The sequence below is a fragment of the Ambystoma mexicanum genome, chromosome 6q, assembly GCF_040938575.1.
Source record: "Ambystoma mexicanum isolate Mex_15411 chromosome 6q, UKY_AmexF1_1, whole genome shotgun sequence".
NCBI lineage: Eukaryota > Metazoa > Chordata > Amphibia > Caudata > Ambystomatidae > Ambystoma > Ambystoma mexicanum.
The window spans coordinates 3304269-3330997 of NC_090937.1; the positions used below are offsets into that span (position 1 = coordinate 3304269).

The 26729-nt window shown below is 48.0% G+C and overlaps 1 protein-coding gene across 4 annotated transcripts in view; it reads right to left on the reverse strand.

Annotated features, from left to right (window-relative positions):
- TMOD1 (tropomodulin 1) overlaps positions 1-26729 on the reverse strand; it is a 720714-nt gene that overhangs the window by 115005 nt on the left and 578980 nt on the right. The window lies entirely within an intron of this gene.

Here is a 26729-nt window from a genome sequence, read left to right on the forward strand (position 1 = left end):
CCCAGTCCGCCTTCAGAGGCACCTAGCTAAAAGGAAGTCCAAGCCCTATGAAGAGTGGAGCCTTGTGCTCAAAAGTACCTGCACACGCTGGTGCCAACGGGCAAAAAGGTGAGTCTCTTCGAGGGAATCAGGCAGTTCAGTCCGGTGAACAAATGAAGATGAAAGAGCTCCGCGACTCAAGGGCAGCCTCCACTGTGGGCAGAAGCAGAGCGCAATAGTGCATAATTGTATATAACTGTGCAGTGTTGCCTGTTGGTTGAGTAGGCCCAGTCCCAATGCTACTAGAGCTGCTGCCTGCATGGTTCTGTTTTGTGTTGGGCTGGGTGTGGCCCTTTTTTAGGCTCGCAGTGGCCTGCTGGGTCCAGCTGGGCTGATTTGGTGCACCTGTGCCCTGATTCAGGTCAGCAGGCACTGTTTAACGTCATGGTCGCGGTGGCAGCGGCACCGCCACAGTGATCACGGTTTTAACACCATTTTTCAGGCGGTGTTTCCATATCCGCTCTAGTTGTGATGCTCGCGGTATTTAGTATTGCCGGTAACGGAGGGGTTTCCGTGCAGGCCTAAACTCCGCGGTGGCGGTTGGACTTGTCGCTATTTCCGGGTATGCAGGTCATGATTGGGCAGACGCAGAAACGGTGCCGGTATGGTTCTACCAGCGGCGTTAAGTCCGGACCGATGTACTTGAAATGAGGCCCATTAACTTCAGGGGAGCCTCTGTCCAGTTTTTCCAAGACCTGGCACTGCTCGCATTGGCTAGAAAGGGAGCACGCAAACAGGTAACCAACTGGTAGCAGAATTAGAAAGTGCCTTATCGCTGAGGTTTCCCTATCACTCTGCTGTTCCTGCCATCATTTCAACCAGTGAAGCTGGGTAACTGGTAGGTCAAGATAATGCAAGAGAAATAGTGATGAGCACTGAGACTCTTAATGGAGACCCCAGAGCAAAGAGACAAATCAGGTTGAAAAAGTAGTCTCCTTTCCTCCATCCTTGTGGGAATCCCGAAGATGGGGATGGTATTGGAACCTTTGGTAGCGGAAAATTGAGCTTCCCCTTTAAATTTAGTATAACGTGCAGGGGCTCAGCCTCGAGTGTGTCAAGTGTGGGAACGCCCTGTCGAGGTCCCGCCCTCCGACGCCTCACCTCAGGCCCTCTTTGAACACATTGGACGCTTAGATACCTGGCTACAATAATATACAGTGGCCTTTGGCATACCAGTGGGGGAAGTTGGGTGGGAGGTATGGAGGAAAGGGGATTATGGACTATGAGTACTCTAGTCACTATGGTGAGTAACTTTAGTTTAGTTACTCATACGTCCCGTCCCCTTGCCTCCATCCTTTCCTTGTGGGTGATTCCACCAAACAAGAAACATAGGGTGGAGCTGCAGTAACATGCCTCATAACTAGGATGAAGCAAAAAGGTTCTTTTGAACCGCCTAACCAAACTCTGCATTGCGCCTGGAGCTGGTGCTTACAGAAGGCTGGAAAAAAAGACCCTCCTGAGGTCCAAGGAATGCAGCACTCTCTGTGCCTCTGACTGCGAGTTCGGGAAGAACACCGGCAGGCAGATCTCTTGATTCAGATGAAGAGACCACCTTGAGCAAGAATTTTGGGTGAGTGCGCAAGATGACCTTTGTCATTGTGAAACATAGTGAATGGCTAGCACAATGACAACACTTGCAGCTCACTAACCCTGCATGCAGAGTCTTTGGCGTCACCAAGCAGATGTACACAGACACCATCGACTGGAAAGGCAAAGCCGCATGAACCACATTGAGGTCCCAGACCGGATGACGTCTATGTCCTGGAGGAAAAAGCCTAGACAACCCCTTAAGGTGGACCTTAACCACCGGGTTGGCTGTCAAAAACACATGCTCAGTGGAATTCTTCTAAGCCCAGATGGCTGCTAAATAGGTGTGGCAAGTATTCACCTGTACTCTAGAATGAACCAGATATGCTGAAAAAGCCAGTGCGTCATTCAGGGAACAGGAGACAGGGTCCAGACCCTTGTCGCAAGCCCAACGGCAGAACCTAGTCCATTTGCTCTTAAACTGGGACCGAGTCGAGGGCCTCCTGGCCTGCTGAATGATGTCCCAGTTGTCATCTGAAAATTGAGCATGCTGAAGCCTCAGCTGATCAGAAACCCGGCCGCCAGGGCCAGTTTGGCCCGGTCTGGATGTTCCACTGCCCCTCCCTGCTGGGTCTGGAAGCCCTTGCTGGGGATCGGAAGATGGACGGCACCATAGGAGCACAACTGCAGCAGATCGCGAAAACCAGGCTCTCTAAGGCCAGTGCATGGCAACCAGGATGAGGCTGCAACCCACGGAGGGCCGGAACTTGTGGAGAGTCCTTGGAGAAGAGAGGTGGGTGGGAGCACATCACACCTTCAGCCGTGCCAACAGATCTGCAAGGCATCTCCCAGTGACCCCCGACCAATGACCTGCCCATGAAGCAAACTGGCGGCACTTGGCCTTCTGAGGGGATGCAAACAAATCCCGGTCTGCGAACCCCCAATGCTGAAACAGGGGCAGCAAGGAGTTGATGTGCAACTCCCACTCGTAGTTGTTGAACCCCAAACGACTCAACTGGTCCGCTTCTGCATTGCTGTACCCTGGGAGGTGGACAGCCGAGATCTAAATCCCCTCTGTCAGAGCCATTCTTAGATCGAAAACCACCTCCATACAGAGGAGGGGGGAACGAGTGCCACCATGCTTGTTCAGGTAAAACATCATAGTAGAATTGTCCGTCCTGACCAGAACTGACCTGTCCCTGATGGGGGGCAAAAATGCCCTGAGCTCAAGGAGATTGATATGCAGTATGGCTTCTGACCTGGACCACGCTCCATGAATCACATAGTGCTCCAGAGTGGCACCCCAGCCCGAAGAGAGGAGTGGGCTCCGGTCGGGTGAAGGGGGCTCCCACTGAGACATTGTCCTCCATTAGCCACCAACAAAGATCGGGCAGAAGGAGGGGTGGTATTGGGATCCTGTCTGACTGAGATCCTGTCTCCTGATCCCAATTGGCCGCCTTGTGCAGCTGGAGGCACCTCATCTTGAGGCGGGCATGCTGTACAGTGAGCACACAATAGGCCATCAGGCCCAGAATGTGCTGGAACCACCATGCCGAGGTCTTCGAATTGGCCAGAAAGTGCCCCACTCCACTGCAGAGGGATATAAGCCTCTCGGGCGTGGGGAACACCTGCTGAACGGTAGTGTTCCACCGCATCCCTAAGAAGACCAGTTCCTGAGATGGGCATGACTGCTATTTCCTCTGGTTGAGGGAAAACCCCAGCTGATGAAGTCAACCAGTCATCCAGATAAGGGTATAGATGATGGCCAGGTATAGATGATGGCCCTCCAAGCCGAGAAGGCCCACCATGGCGCTCATCAACTTCGTGAAGACACGAGGGGCCGAGTTCAGGCCGAAGAGGAGCACCTTGTACTGGAAGTGGTACAACATAATCGTAAACCGCATAAACTTCTGATGTGGTTGATATATGGGTATATGCAGGTACACAACCTTGAGGTCCAGGGAACACATACAGTCCCCTGCCCACAGAGACTCGGGTATGTGCGCAGGAAGAATCATCTTGAAGCACTCCAGCGCTAAAGATAGATTTAGAAATGACTACCCTCGGCCAGCCTGGTTGTTCTTGGGTACCGCAAGAATCCTGCAATAGTAACCGAAGCCCCTGTCTACAAGAGGAACTGGTTCTATCACCTGCATCTCCAAGAGCAAAAGGATCTCCCATGAAAATACACCCGGTCTGACGAAGAGGAGGAGAGGATAGTAGAGGCAAAGGAAGAGGAAGACTGAAACCCATGACGACTATGGATAGGATCCATGGGTTGCTGAAAAGACTCTTCCAGGTGTCCTGGAACAGACCCAAATGGCCCCCCAAAGGCGAGCTGTGTTCCCTGACCTTGACATCACTTCTTCTTGACGTCAGAGGTGGGGGCAGAGGAGGGGAGCCGAAAAGAAACCTGTGCAAAGTCCTCTGATGCTTCCTCCTGTTGTCACTGGGCGACCTGTCAGGCCTCCGTGTACTGCAGTCTCGGAACCCCTTGAAGCTGGAGAAGGTGCAAGGTTTGAACTCGGTCCTACCATGGGGATTAAGGGAAGGATTTCTGACCTGGTTTCTGTCAGGATGGCCAAGGACTTGATGGTTTGAGTGGAGGTTTTCTTCTTCGTTAATTCGTCATTGGTGGACGAATGAAAAAGGTCCACGCCCTCAAAGGGCAGATTCAGGATTCGCCTATGCACATCATATTAAGACTTTGTGGCGTGCATCCACATCGTCCTTCTCATCTCGACCCCAAGGCAGAGCTCTCTGCTAGCTGTGTCGATGTGGGTGACTGAGGATTCCATGAGGTCCTGCGTAATGGCCTGGGCATCTGCCAGACCGGCTTGGAGTCCTGAGATGGAGTAAAAGCGCTTTCCCAAGGACCTTGTCCTCTTGGAGAGGCAATTGAAGGCGTGTCTCATGGAAGAAGACAATGTTTTAGAATACAACGAGGCTGCATCCACAGCAGAGGGATGGGGCTGCGGGTGGGAGGCCAGCAGGATGGGTGCCACATCCGTCAGCGTAAATCAGCTGTCCTACTTCATGTTCATCTTGGCGTTGGCCTTAGGCTACTCGCAGACCTTCCGTGCCTCCTTCTGGAGGGCAATGCCATACCGAAACGTTGTGCATTTGCCTAAGACCTCTGCTAGCACTTCCGACTCCTGGAGAGCTTCCTCAGGAAGAGGAACCCCAAAAACTCTGCCAAGGCCTGAAGGTGGTCATGAAAGGCCTTAACCAATACCGAGGGTCCTGGGCATCTTTGTCCTCGTCATCATCATTGCCATCGTGCCCCCTCCCCTATTTTTACAGACAGAGGGAAATCCGGATCCTGGGACACAGAGGCCACCGGAGTCCCCGTCAGGTCTGGAGCCGCAGACAGGTCCAACACCTGTTGAGGGAAAGGCATTGGTGGTACAGAAGGAGGTTGGGGGATCAGAACAACCAGTGCGGCCTGAACCAGAGAAGGGGCTGGCACCGGGAGGAACGGGAAGAGTACCCAGAGGAGGGGGCCGATGTAGCGCCACCTGCAGGATGACCACCTTCACAATGTCCTTCAGGAGCCCCTTCATCTGAAGGTAACACATGAGGGGGAGGAATTGCTTGAAGAAGCGGTCCTCACAAGCCATCTGATCTCTAAGGGCCCGGCCCTCACAGGCGCTAGGCCTCTGCTGCTGGTCAAAGCGCTGAGGCACCTGGTGCGTGTAGCCATACGGCTGTGATGGGTAGATGTAGACCCAAGGGGACCAAAAACCTGCACCGTAGGATCTGCTGCAGCTTTCAGAGGGAAGGGAACTGGTATCATTCTGCAAAGCCCATTCGATTGGCAAAAGAACTGCCGGGCCTTGAGCTGGATCCAAGATGGCCGCCTGCCTGGCATGCTCCGCCACGTGCTGCTCTGCCATTTTGAAGCCTTGCGCCAAGCCCTGGGTCGGAGGGTGAGAGCTTGGGTCTTGCACCCAAAGTGGAATTGTCGACCTCAGAGATACCTCTGGAAGGCGCTGAACCCACAACTGGGCGGTCAGTAGTCATAACGCCTTTATTCATGGCCTCGGAGCGAGCTCCGGTAGGCTGGGAGGCCTCGGCACCTGTGCCAGTAGGGGACAGACTCTTGGAGGTGGCACACGATGATCCCTTACCCCCTGGGGTAGAAGAAGAGGATGAGCCTAATCATCCTTCCATGGACAGCCTGGCAGGGCCTCTGGAAGGCCTCAGGTCTGTCTATGGACCGCCCGGAAGAGCCCCCAGGCCCCCCGGCCTCAGAGCCAGTAGCCTTTGAAACTGAATCTAAAGAACCGCGATCCATGGGAACTCCGGGGAAGGAGTCGCCACGCTGTGGAGCAGTGCAGAACAGACGGCCTACCTTGTCTTGACGGGAGGACCAGGAGACTAAGTCCTTAAGGTGGCGTGCAAGAGAAGTGTGTAAGATCTCCCTCCACAGCGACAAGCGATTCTTCATTGCCCTGTGACCGAGAGCGCTGTAGGCCGAACATGAGTCCCAGTGGTGGTCGGGCCCCAAGCATTGAAGGCAAGAGTGCATGGGGGTCTGAGGCCAGGAAAGAACGGTTGCATGAGGCACACCTCATTAAGCCTCCTGTGGTTGACATGCGCCGGGGGAGGCGAGGCACCAAAGGGAAGTGAAATAAGAATTGAAAAAACAAACAGGGATCAAGCGGAAAGCTAAAAAAGTCGCTGCGCTGGTTGTCAGGTCCGACATCATCCGTGAGGAAAAAGGGACTGAGATGAGGTGCCGTTGGGTGGGGCCTCGGCAGGTCATTCCCATGCCCAAAGCCACGCCCCCAGGCGCTATACTAAATTTAAAGGGGAAGCTCAATTTTTTGCTGCCAAAAGTTCCTATACTGTCCCCATGTTGTGGACGCCCACAAGGATGGAGGAAAGGGGAAGGAACGTATGAGTAAATGGAAGTCACACAGGAACGCAGCAAAATGAAAGCCCACATAAAAATCCTGAAGAAGAAAACTTGGTTTATTGGGCGAGAGATCATCAACACGATAATGAATTGATGACACAACACAGAGGAGAACGGATTCCAAGGGGATAGCGGAATCGATCTACTACCGCTCATCCTGCTGGGCCTCAAGTAGGCAGACCTTGCTACCTTAGACTAGAAGACGTACATAGCCACCCAGTGAAAGGTCCGAATTGATTGACAGATTGAACCCAATGCAGCAAATATGTCACAAACAAGTTTGGGGGCGTTTTGCCCCTGGGCACAGTCTCCCGGACACACGCATGAATTTACCCCGTTTAATGTTGTTACAATTGATTCAGCTACATATATTAGCTATAAAATTGCATGCTGAGGAACTGTTGTGAAAATAGATGGAAATGTGTCAATATCAGGTCAAGTCAAGCTGTGTTTAAAATGGAGGAGATATCACATGACAGTAACATTTGCTCCCCCAAATGCCCTGCCCCAGCCCCCGAGAGTCCCCAATAAGGTTTTGTGAGTCACCTCTTTTAATACCCAAGGACTGCATTTTGTAGCCTAAAGGAGTTCAGTGTTGCAGAGACTGAAGGACAAAGAGATACTGATAGCTATGCTTCAGGAAACCCACCTATGCCCACCAGAAGAAAAAGGCTATAGAACAAAAATGTCCCCTTCGCCTCATCTGGATCTAAAGGTCGGGGGGGGCACTGCACTGTATCTCATTCCATCATGCCGATACATTGCATAGTCCTACTGGCAGATAAATATACATTAAGGGAACCTTAATGGGGCATGTATCCACATGGATTTCATACTATGGCCCCAACGAAAATCAGGCTAACTCGTGGGCTTTATCGAAGGCCAGGTAGTGATAGCAGTTATTTTAATGTAATCCCAGACCTGACAAAAGATAAGATGCTCACCCCCAAACCAACACATTTTTAAAAATGCATTAAGCTTCGCAAAGCTGTTCAGTGAACTTAATCTGATAGATGTGTGGAGACTGTTAAATGCAGTGACCTGCAATTACACGCACTATTAGCACGTGCATGGGGATTTTTGAGGATAGGCCTTTTGCTGGCCTTACTGATGCTGATCCCATGCATCCCAAACATCCTAATCGATATACTCTTCCTATCAGACCATGCAACAGTAACAATGGGACTGTCAGTCGAGAGACTTAAAACTCTGGTCAGGCCTCCATGGAGGCGGAATCATCAAATTCTCAATAACTGAAATATTAAGAGCGAGATTGTCATAAATATTTTGTAGAAAAGCTGTACTTAAGGGAGAATGAATTTCGTGCACACAATCTATGTCAAAGCACAAAAACAATATAGTGAGACATTAGAGAAAGAGGTTCAAGATTGCGAATGAAAGAATTAACAAGTAGCTACCCTGAAATCTATGAGAAGCCTAAAAGAAGCCAGGAACACTCTTGAAACTCACTTAGCGGATAAAACCACCTAATAAGATCCTAGAACAAAAATTATGCAAACTACGAACAAGAAATAACATGCAATGCCTGAGAGGCGAACATAGGAGGGAAGATAAAAATGGCAGGATTATTCAACTGTATTTTGTAGCATTAATAACTAGCAAAAACGTAAGCCCCAACAAACAGTAAGAAATTAGATTGCCCCAAGATATCAGCCCAAGAGAGACAATGGACCTCATTACAAGTTTGACACTGCAAAATTAATGGGCCGGTAATAACGTTTACTGGCATGTTTCCGCACCAGCAAACTACAAGTTTGTTGGTGGGGTGGACTGAATTACCTCCAGCCAAAAGCTGGAGGTAATTCTGCCACCCCATCAGCAAAAATTGGAACTCCATGGAATGGAAATTTAACGCTCTTACCAGCCCTTGTAATCTGCTGGTAATTTCGGCTGACCAGGTGCCGTAACGGTAATTCCGTTTGCTGGTATCCTGGCGGTATTGCCACCAGTATACCAACAAACTCATCATGGGGCCCAATGTCTTGAGAACCCAATAACCACTGAAGAAGTGGCAGCCGCCATAGAACCCCTGAAAAATAAGGCTGTAGGGCCTGACGGTTCCTCTACGTTATTTTACAAAATCTTTATACCCCAATTCATTGACCATATGATGACAACATTGAACTTGTTCCAAGAAATGGGAACGGTCACTACATCGATGGAAGAAACAACCACCATTCTCATACTCAAACCTGGGAAAGTCCCATGCAATCGTACCTCTTATAGATGCATTGCATAAATGAACACAGATGCAAAAACATATTCCAAAATACTGACAGTTAGGTTGGCGAGCTTAATGCAAGACTTAGTAACAATAGATCAAACATGATTTATAATGAACCGAAACACTTTTGATAACATCAATAGAGCAATAAATGTGACAGAATTGATGGGGCAAAGGGGCGCACAAGAGGGGGTGATATCCCTTGACGCGACTAAAGCATTTGATCAGATCAACTAGGCATATATAGCCCGAGTCCTACGCAACACAATCTCGACCCTTCTTTCTCGAAATTGGTATTAGTTTACTACCGGCAACACTGCACCAAAACAGCTATCAATAGGGGAAGTTACGGACCTATCCCCATATCTAGAGGTACATATCACGGTTTTCCCTTGTCCCCAATATTGTTTGTGATATCAATGGAGCCCCTAGACGCATGAATTAAAGGGAATGGAGACATACAGGGACTGAGAACCAAACATGATAACATTTCATTGTATGTAGACGACCTCCTACTAATGTTGACAAACCCACACAGGTCCCTTCAAAATACCCTCAAGGAATTAAAAACGTTCAAAGAAGTATCCAGATTTGTAATAAACTACCCACAATCTAGTGGCCCGAGTATTTCCATACATCATAGTACACTTCAAAAATTATGAGGATTTTGTCCCATGAGCTGGTTTACAGATACTATAGAATATCTGGGAGCTTAGACTGCCGGCATGGCTCCATAAGACATGCGTTTTCGTTTCCCAAAGATACTTAGCAAATGGAAGGCGACTTAAAAAGATGGGGTAAACAAGACATTTTGTGGCTATGCAGAGTGACCAAAATTAAAATGAATCTGATACAGAGATGGTTGTTTCACTGCCGGGCTCTCTCAGTGAAGATTGTGTTTAAATTCTGAGATTATTTCTTACCTTTTAATTTGTTTCCTTGTATGTTAGACACTTGCAGATGGTGCCTGACCTCTATTCCACACGAGGCTTGGCTCGGATGTGCAGGTCTTTCTTTCCTTTCAAGCTGACACGCAAGCTAGTGGGGCAGTCTGCCTTCACTTTCTACTCGTAGTGGGAGCTGATTGGCTCCGGTAATATTGTTATGTGTCGCCTCAGCAGACAGCGCATTGGTTAAGAGCAGTGAGTGAGAGCGTGTTGTGCCGAAGTTGTGCCAAAGTTAAGCCTGTCTGGGCCTGTCTGGGGTAAGGCCGGGTCAGACGGGCAATGGGTTACTGTTGGTAAGTGCTACTCAAGGGATGCCCTGCTTAAACTACCCTCAGGCACTGTTTGCCCTATAACTTCGCTACTACTCTATCACGGCATAACACTGATGCATGTACGGATGGTGGCTTACTGCACTCTTTTTTACTGAATGCGCAGTCTCTGCCTGCGCATGCAATGTTTATCCGCGATCTCTTATCGGAAGGCGCATGCGATGTAGGGTTCATGACAGAAACATGGCTGTCAGAGGTGTCCGCTCCTGCCCTTGCTTAAGCCCTCCCCGCCGCCTATAATATTATTTGGCTGGATCTTGTATCGCCCGCCGTGGTGGGGGGGTTGCGGCCATTTTTAGAACTATGCACCAGTTTCTGGCAATCCCGTTGGACCACTCACTGCAGATGGACACCCTACTGGTTTGACATACGGTATCGGCTTCTACGGTCTGGCACTTCTTATTGATATATCGTTCCCCTGGTCCATTCACAACTTTCTTGAACCCATTCTTGGACCTAGTAGTGGCTCTTCAGACCAAATATGTACATTTGGTTGTGCTGGGAGATTTTAATTTGATGTTGAATCAACCTCCTCTTCCAGCTCTATCCCATTTCTGTGAAGCTCTACTGGATTTAGGACTACATCAACACATTTCCGAGCCCACTCATGCCCAGGGAGGGATACTGGATCTGATCTACTCAGCTGTTAATAGCATCACTGCTCCCTTTGTTAAGCAAGTAATATGGTCGGATCATAGCCTTATCTCATTCAAGGTAAGGCGGCTTGCAGTACCTACTAAAACACATCCAGCTCCCTCCAGTAGGCGTGATTGGCGCTCGGTTGATCTCCATGACCTATGGGCCCGGATTTTGGACCAATGTAGAAGTCTTGGCAACAATGAGTTGTCATCCCTGTAAGGAACTCATGGTGGCAACAGTAAAGACAGACGCAAGTGATCACAGTTCAGGGTGTTTATTGAACAATGAGTGCAGGGTGGAAAAACAGCTAAACTAAACCTAAATCTAAGACGGGAGCAAGCGTTGACCATCAAATTAAGAACAAGGCAGACCTAGTAGCGTCGTGTCAAAATAAAAAGACCTGCACCGAAGAAAAACCTATTGCCAATTCCTTAAAACGAATTACAGAAAGAGTGTGCGATAGGGCATCAACAAAGAAAAGAAGTGTTCCAAATACTAAGTCAGGATGTGACAAGGTTGGATCTTGGAGCACAGCACACACTCAGGCCTTCTCAGCACGAGCCAACAGTTTGGTTACAGCTGGCACAGCACACGCTCGAGCTTTCTCAGCACAAGCCGACAGTTCCATTCCAGCTATCAGGGTTTTTCGATGGTAAAGTCTCTTTTCATAGCAAAAAAAGTCTCTTGCCTTCGAGTACTGATGTACTCCACAACAAACAAACAAAAAGATAATCTCTACAGTTCACGTTGGGTGATGGCTTCACCCCTATGTTTCCCTCTTCTGGGCACCGACCCCTCACGTATTCCAAAAGAAATCAACTCAACAGTTCCTTTCTCAATGAACTTTGGGTGATGTCTCTTAGCCCCTGGATCTCCCTCGGCTGGGCTCGGACCCCAAATGACAACGGGGTCAGTTCACTTCCCTGTATCTTCCAATACTTCTTGCATTCACAGACATGAATGTCTTTTTTTTTTTAAAATCAATTTTTATTAAGTTTTATCCATGTAGTACGACAGTACATAGCATGTGTAAGCATGAGTTAACAAAAAAAACAATCGTAACACATCACCCCGCCATCCCCCATCCCCCCCGTCCCTCCCCCCACCCCTCTACAGTTCAAGATCTCATTAGTTGCTTGTTTGACGGACTTTCCTGAGACAGATGTATCGTTACTCAATGCACTTGGCGCGCCGAAGTCCTGGGTCCGACTGGGAGAAGTTCACGATCAGGTCAGTGTACAATTGCAATGGTCCAGTGCCCCTGGGGGAAGACCCCCGGCTCAGGCGCGGAGCGTTAAATTGATCGGCCATATTTGTCAAAAAAGGGGAGCCAGATTTCCTCGATGTTGGACTTGGACTCATCGAGTAAGTGTGTGAGAAACTCCATGTCATATATGGCCCGCACCTTGGTCACCCACGTTTTTTCCCCCCGGCATTTCTGGCCGTTTCCATTTTTGTGCGAGGCAGCATCTGGCCACCACCAACATGATTTGGAGCATATGGTCCTGAGTGCCCTCCTGACCTTCCCCAATGTCGATTCCAAACAGGAGGAGCCAAGGGCAGGAAGACCGCTCAACCCCGTCCACCCCTTTGATCCAGGCAAGTACCTTTTCCCAATAGTTTTGGACCACTGGGCATCCCCACCACATGTGGATGTAGTCCCCCCTCTCGGTCTTACATTTCCAGCAGTGTGGGTCGTACCCTGGTTTTATCCTGGCAATCCTCTGCGGGGGGTAATGCCAACGGTGTAGTATTTTGAGGGCTTGATGGCGATACTGGAGGGAGGCCGTGGATCGGTTGGCCCGCCTGCACATCCCCACCCACCTCTCGTCATCAATCTCCTCTCCTAGGTCCCTACCCCATCGTGTACGTGCCGGTGGAGGATCCCTGGGGACAGAGAACAGGAAGAGTTTGTAAAGGCGAGATATTATCCCCTTAGAGCCCCTCGCAGATAGGAGAAGCTTTTCGAACTCCGTGATATCCCTCCTGAGGGTGTCGCCCCAGGATGGCTCGGTGAGGACAACCTTGAGCTGGAGGTAGCGAAAGGGGGACAGGGTACCAATTCCCAGGGCCTCCTCGAGGTCACTTAAGGGCAGAAAAGAACCCTTCACCCAAAGATGGCCGGTCCTGCTAAGGCCTGCCTCGAACCACGACGGATACGCCGCTGGTTCTGCTATTTTGGCCAGGAAGGGAGGGGCCCAAATGCAGCTCAACGGGGATGGCCACGTCGTGAGCCACCGATAGTAACCTCCCTCTCCCCACAGGGACCACAGCACCTTCAAGATTGGATGATTCAGGACGCTTCTGGGGATATTCTTCCTCGGGACCCAAAGCCATTCCTCTATTGTGACAGGGGCAAGGGGCCTGTTCTCCATGGCAACCCATTGTTTTTTCGTATCTGGGGAGAAGTGATCAACCAAAACCCTCAACTGAGAAGCTCTGTGGTACGTTTCCAGGTCAGGATAACCCACTCCCCCATCTTCCTTAGCCCTAGTCAACACTTCGTAGGAGATCCTATGCTTTTTGCCCGACCAGAGGAAGTTGAGCAGGACTCGCTTTGTTTCTATAAAGAAGGTCTTGGGGATTATCACCGGGAGCATTTGGAAGAGAAATAAAAACTTTGGGAGGAGAACCATTTTTATGAGGTTAAGGCGCGCCATCCAGGAGAGCCCCGATCCCGCCCACCTCTCTACATCTCTTCTGATTGCGGACCAGAGGGGGGGAAGTTGGCTGTGTACAGTTCCTCAAGGTCACGCGTAATCTGTACTCCCAAATACCGGAATCCCTCTTCAGTCCGTCTAAAGGGGAGCCCTTTCACAAAGGCCATCTCTGGATCTGACAGGTTCCCACCCATAAACGCCACTGACTTATCCAGATTGACTTTATAACCCGATAACTCTCCATAGCGCGTGAGACCCTGTAATAACCGGGGGACTGTTTGGGACGGTCTGGTGACGTAGAGTAGGGCGTCATCCACGAAGAGGCAGATTTTGCATTGCATGTCTCCCATCTGTACTCCCCTAATACCCTCGTCATTGCGGACTGAGATTGCCCATGGTTCCATTACTAGTGCGTAAATTAGCAGGGACAGGGCACATCCCTGCTTTGTACCACGTTGGAGGGGGAACTCTCTTGATTCTGTCCCGTTTGCCACCACTCTAGCCGAGGGGGAGGAGTAAAGCGCGGCCATCCACCCCAGCCACCTAGGACCCATTCCCAGAGATGCGAAAACCTCCCTCATGAAAGCCCAGCTAACCCTGTCGAAGGCTTTCTCCGCATCGAGAGCCAGTAGGAGAGCCCCCTCGTCCTGGACCCCCACTGTGGCAAGTATATGGAGTGTCTTCCGTACGTTATCAGAGCCCTGCCTGTTGAGGACGAATCCCACTTGGTCAGGGTGTATCAGGCTTGGAAGGCAGATCTCAAGTCTGGAGGCCAAGATGCTGGTAAAAATCTTGGCATCTAGGTTAAGGAGTGAGATGGGTCTATAGGACCCACATTCAGTCTGGTCTTTACCGGACTTGGGTATGACGGTGATGAGGGCTTGCAGAAACGTCGGTGGAATTGAGTCTTGGCTCCTAATCTGATTGAACAGTTTGGCTAAGGGCTTCACCAAGATCGATTGGGTCTGTTTATAGAAATCAGCCGTGTAGCCGTCTCCACCCGGTGCCTTTCCTGCCTTCAGTCTCTTAATGGCGCTCTCCACCTCTTCCTCTGAAATCTCCCCCTCAAGGGACCCCATGTCTCCGTCGGATAGCTTGGGAAGGGGGTGCTCCGCCAAGTAGGCTGAGATATCTTCCAGTGATTCGCCTGCTTGCCTGGAATAAAGTTTGCTGTAATAGTCGGCGAAGCAGTCCGCTATTTCCTCCCGGCCCCTGTGAATCCTGCCTTCCCCATCGCTAAGCTGGGCAACCCCCCTTTCCACCCTGCAGCCCCGGAATCTTTGTGCCAAAAGAGTCCCCACCCTGTCTCCCCGTTCATAGTATCTTTGCTTGGTGTATCGCATTTTCTTAATAACCTCCCCTATAAGAACCGTGTGTAGCTCTTGTCTTTTGCCCTGCATTTCCTCTAGGAGTGCCTCTCTGTCTATTCCGGGAACGCCCAGTCTAGCCCGCAAGACCTCCAACTCCGCACGGAGTTTGCCCTCAATCAGGCCCCTCTCCCGTTTACGCTTCGAGCCCTCTGCTATGAGGAAACCCCTAAAAGTGGCTTTTCCGGCTTCCCATACTGTGGACATGTCGGTCTCGCCATTATCATTCGTCTCAAAGTAGGCCTACATTTCTTGTTTCATAAAATCCCGGAATACGGGGTCCCTAAGAAGCGTGTTGTTGCACCACCAACGGGAGGATCTTGGGGCGACAGGCAGTGACCAGTCAGCTACAAGCAATTCATGGTCCGACCACATTATGGCCTCCACCCTTGGCTGTTGAACCACCCCGTTCCCCTCCTCGGAGATTAGCATGAGGTCAATTCTAGTGTAGGTACAGTGTGGGGGAGAGAAAAAGGTGTAACCTCCCTGACCCGGATATGCCCTGCGCCAGACGTCCACCCAATAATGGACTCTCAAGAGGGCCTGCAGGGCCAGGTTATCCTTGGAAATCTCCTTGGGCCCCCCTCCCTTGGCAGACCAAAAGTCCAGACGGGGGTCAGCTACCAGGTTGAAATCCCCGCCCAGTATCATGGCCCCTTCTGCCCATTCATCCATGACATTAAAGATCCGAGTGAGGAACTGCACTTGCCCTGAATTGGCCGCTGAATATCTTTTTAAACAATTCTTCGGGCTTTGCCCTTTTTGGTCAGCTTCCCTTTACAGGGTTCACTTTTGCCAGCTTTTACAGACAGTTCACTGTGGACACCCTGCAGTTGGGTTCACTTCGATCAACACGCTGTTCATAGGGACTTCAGGCTTCGCCCCTTTCTCGTCAGCATCCCCGTACTGGGTTCACTCTTGCCAACCTTTATGACACACTGTTCATGCGTTCACTTCACCATGCAGGATTAATTTCCCTTAACTTTCTATTCATCTGTCAGTTAAAGACTTTCAACGGTACACAGGATTTTACAAGACCTCTGTATGACCACTTTGACCTCTTCCTCCCTTTCCCAAGGCCTTCTGGTTACGGTAGTCTTCTACCATCGAGTAAACACCTAGAGTTTCCTGTGTGAGCACCCACGTGGTGCCGGAGACCTCTGTTGCAGTGGTTTTTCCTCCTCTTTCATCAACTTTATCTTTCAGCTTTTCAAAGTTCAAATTAGCCGTTGGATACTTTTTGTTCAACACAGTTCAGTTTCTTATCGATTCTCACCTCGACTAACCAGCTGTGATGAACTGCTTGCCTTTCCTTATCCTTGGAGTCAACGTTGGTACCACTGAGACCACCGCCCTTCCCCGGCTTTGTTATCAGCGGAGGAGGGTCTCGCGAACCATAGACATCTGCTGCAACACACGCTGGCGATTGTTTGCGGTCTTATGTTTCCATCTGCAGAGGATTCACGGGCCTTGATCGGAAAGGGCAAGGTTACTTCTCTCCTTGTCATCCTCTCGGTTTTTGACGCCTTTCACCTCCTCTAGAACTGCCATGCTAAATTAGCTCTCAAATCGTTCCATCAGCCTTGCTCACACTGTGCTCTCTTGGTCCACCTTTTATCCCTGTGGGCAAAGGAAAGGACCGTCGGGTGTGTGTGGTTTTGGTCAATTGCCTGACTCTGCCTGACTCTTGTGTCGAGACATGTCAGGTAAACAGGTCCACATTAGTCTGTTGTCTTTGGTGTGCAAAAGTGTTTGTATCAGAAAAGGGGGGGGGTTGGAGTATCAGAGTATCCTACGGGGTAGGATGGGGAAGAGGTGTTATAGTGTTATAGGGAATTACAACCCTCATATCAGTAGGGTTGATGACTGAGATTATTATCGTGAGACGGACAGGGGGTTTTGTGGGAATGGTAGTGTCTGGTTATGGTAGACTGGGTGTTTGAAAAAGAATCATCAGAGGGACGTGGAAAAGAAAGACCACGAGAGTATTTGTGTATGTAACAGAAAGACAGGAATTCTGGGAGATGTAGTTTCTAGGTTCAATGGGGTTTGGGATCCTAGGGGATTTCTTATGTACGGATGGCTTGTTGGATCTAGGTAGGAGAGTTTGAATGGGTGTAAGCGAGGCAGATGTATTGTAACCTACAGAGATCTTAGGGAGTTCGACCTCCTCTCCTCCTTCCTCTCTGGTGCCATACCGCTTCTCACCTGGGGTATTTCCCTGAGCACAACCCTAGGCTGCCCTATCCAGGTGATCCTCTCTTGCTCGTGCACTCCTAGGATTGGGGTCTGAGAATGTCAGCCACCTGAATAAGGGCTTCCTGAGGTCTGCTTCGGAAAGTACCCTCGGGTTTCTCACATCCCTCTCACAGATTTTTAAAGAGGTGGCCGATGAAGTAGCCCCTTTGAAACTGATGCAAGCTTGGAGGGCTCCCTCCGAACCATGGTTCAGTGACCAACTGAAAGCCTCCCGTCTGCTTGTGACAGGCAAAGTGGAAATGGCGCCATTCTTATGGCCTGGCAGAGAAAGCTAGGCTACGATCGATCACCAAATGCTACCATCAAGAGATTTTAGTGGCCAAACAGACGTTCCTTACTCAGAAGGTAGAGAGTGCCCTAAATCAATCCAGGGAACTTTTTTTCAGTGGTGAGATCATTCTCATGCCCCCCTCCCCTTTCTTCAGGGGTCTGGCCATTTCAAGCACTGTGCAACGCTCTCTCAGATTTATCCATCTCTAAGATTGAAAAACCCTACCATTGCTTTAAGGAGAACATGTTGTGTGACTGCCTATCAAGACTTCCATGCAGGTATGGGCTGTATTTCCTATTGTTTCAGCAGAAGAGGTTGATCGAGCCGTGCACCGACTCAAATCGGCCGCCCCCTCAGATCCAATTCCTCTGGCCACTCTCAAGGCAATTATGCCGGGCTTGCTGCCCTTAGTTACTGATGCCGTGAACCATGCCTGTCAGGCAGGTCTGATTCTCATGGAACTGAAGCAAGCAACAGTCATCCCTTTACTTAAGAAACCTTCTCTGGCCACTACACTATTATCTCATTTTCAGCCTAAGATCCTCCTCCCTTTCTGTATGAAGCTACTTGAATCCCTAGGCTCACCTCTTCTTTTTTATTTTCTGGAATCATCCTCGTTTTTTTACCCTTTTCAATATGGCTTCCCCCCGGCGTGGGGCACAGAGAGTGTCCTGGTGTCCGTGGTTGATGATTTAGCCATGCTGGTAGACCAAGGTGGAGTGGGGGCCCTGATTTTGTTAGATCTGTCAGCGGTCTTCGACACTGTCTACCACTCCATCCCGATCTCCCGGCTAGCTATGGCGGGTCTCTCTGGGACCGTCCTGGCATGGTTCACTTCATTTATTTCAGCGAGGAGCCAGGCAGTGCTACTCTCACCTTTTCTATCTTTGGTACGTGTTCTCACATGTGGTGTTCCTCAGGGCTCCTCCTTGTGCCCCATGCTTTTTATTATTTACATCCAACTACTAGTTCGCCTCATCCGCTCCTTTGGATTTTGCTGTTACTCCTATGCCGATGATCCTAGTCCATCTTGACCGGGGTGGGAAATTGCCTGGCCTCTGCGAATGTCTTTCTGCAGTGAGAGATTGTATGAATGCAAACTGGCTCAAACTAAATGGGAACAAGACGGAGGTCTTGGTGATGGGTTCTCCATCTGAGTCTATGTTATGAACCTCCTCACTGTGGCCTACCACCTTGGGTGATCTTTGTGTCCCTGTGATGACTGTCAAGAATCTGGGGGTGGTTCTCTCAACCTCGCTCGCCATGTCTCCAGAGGTGAGCGGCGGGTGTAAGACAGGTCATTTTACGTTGAGAGTCATCAGGAAGGTGCTCCCTTTTCTTCCGCACCACATGAGGCTGCTGGTAGTAACCTCACTGATTACTAGTCGAATAGACTATTTCAATGTGCTGTACATGGCCCAACTTCTGCTCGTATCAGCCCTATGCTACGGGCTCTACACTGGCTTCCAATTGCCCAGAGAATTAAGTTCAAATCTCTGTCTGGCCCACAGGGCCTTGTCTGGACAAGGGGCCGAGTATCTGAGGGAAAAATGTCATCATTACGTTCCGGTCTGATCACTCCGCTCTAGTGAGGCCAATCTCCTGGTCATTCCTAAAATTTGATTGTCCCGTGTGGGAGTTCGAGCTTTTTCTTTCGCGGCCACTAAACTGTGTAATAGCCTACCCGCAGGGTTGAGGGGGATGGAAAATCATCTCCTCTTTAGGCGGGCCCTGAAAACCTTCCTGGTTTAACTGCTGGTCTTGACCTTGTATTCCTCGCGCCAAGATGCCCTTGGGTGAACGTGCGTGCTATAAATGTCCCTAAGATCACATAACATAACAAGATCCCGATCAGTGCCATACATGAACTCCAATGCAAGATAGTTGCATTTATTTGGAAGGGGAAAAGACTGTGTATTTCAAAAACAGTACTATTGCTGGGCCCACACAGTGGGGGGTTTGAGGTACTGGACCTCATCAAATATAACATGGTAGTCATCCCGATTTCTAGGGGGCACAGCGTGGCTTTGACCAATACCTATATGCACCCCATGCCAGACATGACGTAGGGCTGCACCCCTTAACCTCCATTTCTTTTTTTTGTGCGCTCTGCTCGCTCTGGGAACACTGTTCTTAAAGGAATGGTTCGGTCAACATTTTTTATTGTCCCTACGGGTTGGCCATGTGTTTTTAAGCCTAAGTCGCACGATTTTAGAAAAATTTCCTATGGACCTTACCCGAGTTTTCGTCCATTAAACGCACGAGAAAACAGGCACCAGGGCGCTGCCATTTTGTGATAATCCTATCACTTGCCGCATCGCCCTGGCTGACCTGCTTTTGCGGCACTAAATCATATCCCCCGCCCCTGAGCCTGTCATCAGCAGACGCGTACCGCCCATTTCACAACTCCAAAGCACGTCTCGTGTCAACAATCGCTGCGCTTCAGCTAATGACGTGTCGCCATGGAAATGGCAGGACACCTCTTTCCTCAATAAGTATAAACAGACCGTTTCACAACACACAGCAGCAGATTTTCGATTCCATTCCTCTCACTGTATTTCTTTGAGTATTCTGTGACTCGTTTCTGTACTCTGGTCAGCTACATTTGTTGCTTGTAGCCCGTGTGAACACCTGTACCATCGCTATAAATTATTTTAGTTTATTTACCACACAATAGCTACAATAATGCCCTACATGTACGAGCCCGAGTATACAGAGGAGGAACTACTGGAAAGGGAAACACGCGAAAACGATGGGGCTTCGGACGGCAGTTGGCAGGACGAATCAACGGATGAAGACACTGGATCTAGTCTCATGGACGGTGTTTCCACCTGGTGCACATGCAATCGTTGCGAGCTAATGCCAACCGAGGAGGAGAACTGCTGCTGCTGTGAAAACTCGGGATGCGTGGCCTACATCTCGGAAGGCGAGCCACGACCGCAATGCATCACGAGCTGCCAGACTTCAGGGCAGCCTGCCTCACATGGTCCGTGTTGAGGATAATGATGGTGCTTATGCACAAACTTCGCGCAACTGTTCGTCCTCGTAATCCGAGTAACGAGTAATTATACTCTGCTTGTGATGCCACTTCCATTTCATGGTCTTCTACTATATCCAAAATTACATATACATATCATGTTAACGCAAGAAAGTCATTCAGTAGTGTGCAGTCTCTAGGTAGCATTTGTCCAAGCAGAATGCCATTAGTTACAAGAATTGCCATTGACAACAAACGTTTAATAAACTTATCTTGTTCATTTAAACACAGTTTGTATCATTCTTTTACACAGGTGGTGCAGGCTGGTGGCCTATCGTTCCTTTACATGGTGGCTTCACGGGAGGCTTGGACACCGCGTTCGAAGAGTAATACCCGCCTGTGCCGTTCGTGCCATAAGAGAAAAGTTCCCGAGTGACAGCGGTCAGTACAGGGGATTTTCCCTCGCTGTGCTGCAACCTGACCTGTACAATGTGTAAAGTCTTGTATTTTTGTGCCATCAGAATAAGGTACAAACTAAAACACCACATATATTTCAACAACGGTTGTTTTGATTTTTTAAATGAATGAAGAGTGTGTCTCCATTCAAGGATGGATGTCAGACATCTGTGCTCCGAATGGGTGAAGGTCAGGTCGGTGTGAAGCGGGGTGGTCACTATCTAAGCTAACATACTATATTCTCAATAATGCATGCACTAAATAACCCTTGTTCAAAGTCTTTCAGTAGGTTATGTCTCTATAAAAGTCACTCATATATCTATACTATCAATTAAAACACTGGTTGAAGTGCGAGTCTGTGCTCACAAGAATCTCCGGTATGTGTCATTTGTTATTGATAGGCAACGATATACTGTGGTAGGGGTCTAATGTTAGTTGGGGATCTGCTAGTTGGGCATCATGGCGTGGTCAGTGGTCTGGCACATGAAGAGAATACCTTGCAGGGACACAGGGTCAGAATGGCAGTAAGTTTCCACTGGCGAGGGTGCGTGGGCAAGGACACGTTTGTGGAGATGAACGAGCTATGTGCTTAGTTCAGGCTGGTTCACATGCAGGACAGTGATCTCAGAGGAAGATTGATGTGTTACATTTATTAGGTGTTGTAAATACCTCCGGAGTTTTCCAGTCAGAGTGGGAACGAGGGTGGGGGCCATGTGCTCTGCGCGCTGTACTATCGTAGTGAGGCCTGGTCATCAAGATGGAGTCGAAAGGGGGTACAAAAATGAATGCCCCGTGTCCTGCTCAGTGGTCCCATCTACGCGAATGTCAACCAAAGTTAACATCACATAAGGGCAAGGGGCATTTCGCACCCGTGCATGAGCGCTGCCATGGTGTGCTGTCAGGTATGATAACGGCCAAGGTGCCAAACACCATGTACACTTCAAAAGGTATCCCACGCCAAAGGGGCAATCGCTCACATGGCCTCCTCAGACCCTGTGTCTGCAGGCAGGCCTCCCCTGAGGCAGGCCGCCCCCCTGCAATCCACATAATACCACGACATACACACGTCATTCATTCACAAACACACCCCTGTTTCTAATACTTTATAAACCACTTGATATGTCTCATGAGCACATCTTTGTGCTTTGCAAGTCAACTCCTGAACGTTCTACCTGAGAAGCACTGAGATCTATGCTAATCTGCTCGTTGTCCTGCCATCTGTGAACGCTTCGAGCAAACTCGTCAGTGTGCTACCTGTGGCCATCTACCTGTTCTCTTGCAACATACTGCTCGGCCTGCTGAATCCAACTGTTTGTTGGTCAAGGTAAGGCCATGTATCCTAGTCATATTTCGGTCATTTTTAAATTTCTATCTATTTGCGATTAGAGAACCCAATAGTGCTATGTTCATTTGGCTCATTGCTTATGACTTAAGTTTCAATTGGTATGCTATCGATAGATCTATTTATTTTCATCTGTGTCAATTGTCATCGAATTGCATCCTTCGGGGGTCCAGTCTATAATGTAAGCATGTTTCCTTCTCGTGCAAGACAGAACATCCAAGGGACGAGTCACATGTTCAGAGTTTAGTCCCATCATTTACAAATTTCTGCAATTTATGCAAACACTAAGCCGCACATGATGAACTGGTATAGTTCCGGCGAGTAAAACAAACTTTGCATTGAACATTGTATAGTTCATTTACTTTTGTATCACATTTTTATTCATCAAGATTGTTTAATAATGTCGATATTTACTTTTCAGAATTTTCAACAATGCCTGCCTGTTCGATTAGCGGTTGCCCTTCGAAGACCCATGCTAAATCTGAAGGCACTACAATGTATGTATTCCAGAAAACTGTTGATCGAATAAGAGAATGGGTCAGACATTGCGGATATCCACTGCATGAGCTTCAAAGTAGAGTCCAACAAGTCTTTGAGGAGAAGAGGGGTGATCGATACCGCACCTGCAGCCGGCACTTTCCCTCGAACATGTACGCCACATCTTGGGTAACAAAGAAGAATAAACGGCGAACGACACGAAAATTGCTCGCAAACGCTATTCCCACTCTATTCGTCCACATTCTGCCACTGGTGAGTCAAGTGTCCGTTTTTAGCTTTAGGCCTTGCGGTAGTGTGTAGGTAGCCGAATGGATTCATTGATATTTTAGGTGTTTTTTCCAATTTGTAATACTTTCGACATATTGATATGAGTGTATAGCTTTTTGAATAATGAAATTTGTCAATATTATTTTTAGATTTCATAACCTACAAACGAAATCTATATATGGGCACAGGGAACTGTGCTATATTGCGCATTTTCAAGTGCATTACAAAAGTATTCTTTCTCCTTACATGGCAATTTTAAATATTGGCATTTCATTATCAAATAATAATTTACCTCTACAACTGCTTGACTATCCCTTGAATCTGGAGCAAGAACATTCTACTTCTGTGACATGCTCGCAGTTATCAACCACTTCTAGCGCGTATCAGGTAATCTTACTTGGCTATTCCACTACAGACTTGTTTTATGCATGTCAAGTAATAGTTTTTATGTATCGTGTGCTTATTTTACCAATTGTTTGGTTAGTGCTTTCCAATTGTTATACACCTTAGTTGTCGTCCCCTGGTGTTTGTTTTCAGTTATAATTAGTGTTATCCATACTAATGCAAGTACTGTATTTCAGGGAGATGCTGAAGCGTCCACCACATTGACAACAGCCCTAGATGTTCTTCAGCAGCACGAGTTATGGATACTGACAGCTCCATCGAACTAGATCATCAGAGCTGGAATACTTGTCGTTTGATTGTTCTAGACAATGTTTCATTCGTGGTTAGCCATTGATATGTACCTGTGAGGTCGACCCCAAGTGTGTGTTATGTTTTCCATATTGTAATCCTTACTAATGCAAGTACTATGTTTCAGGCAGTTGTTGAAGCGTCAACCCCCGCACTTGATGCAGAGCCTGACATTCAAGTAATTCCAGGGGAAGTGGAAGCGGGACCATGCGGATACGAATCGGCGCAACAGCTTTCGGAAGTGCGCACTACATTTACAACATCCCTAGATATTCTTCAGCAGCACGAGGTATGGATACTGACAGCTCCATCGAGCGTGATCATATAATGTGATTCCATTTGCTATACTTTCTTCCCTATTAACGCAAGTACTGTGTTTCAGGGTGATGATGGAGCTTCCACTACAATCACAACATCCCATTTAGATGATGCAGATGTAAAGAAATCGGAGAAATAAGTCAATTAAATCTGATCATATTTAAATATTCCTTGATTCTTTTAGACAAAGCATCATTTGTGGTTATCTCTTTATATGTACCTGTGCCGTCGACCCCAAGTGTGTGTATGTTTACAATATTGAAAACCATACTATCGCAAGTACTGTGTTTCAGGGAGTTTCTGATGCATCCTCTCCAATACAATCATTCATGGCAGTCCATGCAGAGCCAGAGGTATGGATACTGACAGTTCATCGAACTAGGTCATCAGAGCTTGTATACTTGTCATTTGATTGTTCTACACAATGTTTAAATCATGTTTAGCTATTGAGATGTACCTGTGTGTTCGTCCTCACGTGTGTTTTATGCTAACAATATTGTGATACATAGTAATGAAAGTACTGTGTTTCAGGGAGTCGATGCAGCCTCAATCCGTGCTGTCTATGCGGATACAGAAAATATAGTCGTTGCAGCGCAACAGGAAGGGAAGAGATGTGGAAATGAATCGGAACTACAGCGTGCAGATGTTGAAGGTCGAGTCAAAAAAGTTGCAAAGAAAAGAAACAAAAATAAGGTTACTTACAATCAGTTCATAACTTCAGAATTTTTTTGTGCTGGGGACTATTTTATGTTTTTTTCCAATCAATTGTACAATACTTTATCTTGTGTTTAAACTGAACATCCCTTTTCCAATCTGTCATCTAGTTACCCGTGGGTATATGAACTATACATACACAAACAGTGAAGCGAATGAGAGATGTTGCTTGCCAGATCATTTACACTATGGAGGAACTATTAATTCAGACGCCGCGTGTTGAGACTAGAGATGCTCATGTCCAATGGCCAGAACATTAATTGAATTTGTCCGGAGAATCCAGTAAAGTTGTAATGGACCATTGCTACAGTGCGACTGCAACACCACAAGAAGATGATACTGAATGTATTGAAGATAGCTCTGAAGTAGTCGCAGATCAATTCACACAATCTACACCCGCCAAAAAAATGTCACCCAAAAAGCTGTCGACAATGTTGTGTTCTCCCATCAATGTTAAAGTAACAGATGTTGAAATGACAGAGAATGAACCAGCAGCAGCATTCACCGACGCATCAGAACCTGATATCGGCGATATTTCTTTCAATTCTGCTGGTATGTCCGCAACGATTCAGTCCGAAACAAGTGTGATGCCGGATGACAGTCTAATGAAAGAGGGCAAATACATAGTATTCGACAGTTGTTTGATGGATATTATAAGTATGCTGAAATGTGGGCATTCCGTCAGAGGGAAAGTATGTGGGAAGCCATTGATTCATGTGACTCGTCAAAAACTAGGTAGTACCGTCACAATACATGCCGCCTGTAGATTAAATCATACGTTCTCCTGGTCTGCACAACCGATGCTGGGGAAACTGCCAGCAGGCAATCTACTGTGTGCAGCTGCATCACTTTTTAGTGGCTCCAGTTTTAGAAAGTTAAAGTCTTTCTTTCAGTTTGTGGGACTCCATTTCATTTAGAAAACGCAGTACTACAGATACCAACGTGATTATCTATTTCCGGCCATTAGTGATGCTTGAAAAATTGAACAATTGTCTCTAGCAAGTACATTCGAAGGCAAACGATTCAGGCTAGCCGGCGATGGACAGTGCGACAGCCCTGGATTTTCTGGCAAGTACTGCACCTACCACTTTCAGGACATGGATAGTAAGAAAATTCTGAGTTTGGTGGTCGTGCAGGTGTCCCAATGTCAATCCTCAGTGGCCATGGAGAAACTAGGATTTATAAAATCAGTGGAATATCTACAATTGAGGGGAATGCACATCGACCTCATAGCCACAGACAGACACGTTTCAATTGCCAAGACAATGAGAGAGCAGTTCCCACATATTAAACATCAATTTGATGTATGGCATCTTGCTAAATCAATCAATAAGAAAATCTCGGCTGCAGGGAAAAAAAAGGTTTGGAAAGTATTTCACAGTGGTCCCAGTCTATCAGCAACCATCTTTGGTGGAGCTCCAAAACTTGTGAAAGGTCAGTGGAAATCCTACTTGAAAAATGGCGGTCACTGATGCACCACTGTACCAATGTTGACCGCTGGACAGAAAACCTACATTTCCACCAATGTGAACATGGCCCTTTGTCCCCAGAGGAGGCACGGAAGAAGTGGTTGGTTCCATCTTCGCCCACACACAAAGCCATTGAGAAGATTGTTTTCGATAAAACTCTATCAAGAGATTTGAGGGGGCTGACAGAATTCTGTCACACAGGAGGTTTGGAAGTGTTCCACAATATGTGCCTAAAGTACAGGCCAAACCACTTGCATTTCAGCATGCAGGGCATGAAATATAGGACTCTACTTGCGGTCTTGGCCCATAACGAGAATGTGTGCCGTGAACAATCTAGAACTACAGGTAATGTAGGGGTGCTTCGCTACACTACGGCCTTTGCAAAAAGAAGTAAGCAATGGGTGATCAAACCAGTCTATGAGGAAATGGAGTTCGACTTTGTTAAAGGCCTTATTGTTGCTGTACTCGAGAAGCACAGATATGGAATTTTGAGCGTTTCTGTGCAGAGCACAGATGCATTGCCACCAAACATTGCCACTGTGCCATGTCCACACAAAGAAGAACTCGTTGAGAAGTACAAATCCCGGTTTAAATCATTATAATCTGATTGTCTTTTTGTAAAATAATGTTATTGTACAGTGTACATACAAAGTATGCAAACCCTAAACCCTACCTTCACCATCCTGGGTGGCGAACAACCTTGGTGTCATCTTTGACTTCTCTCTCTATTCACCTCATATCGCTGACCTTGTCAATATGTGTATGTATATATTTTTGTTGATGTAACTAAG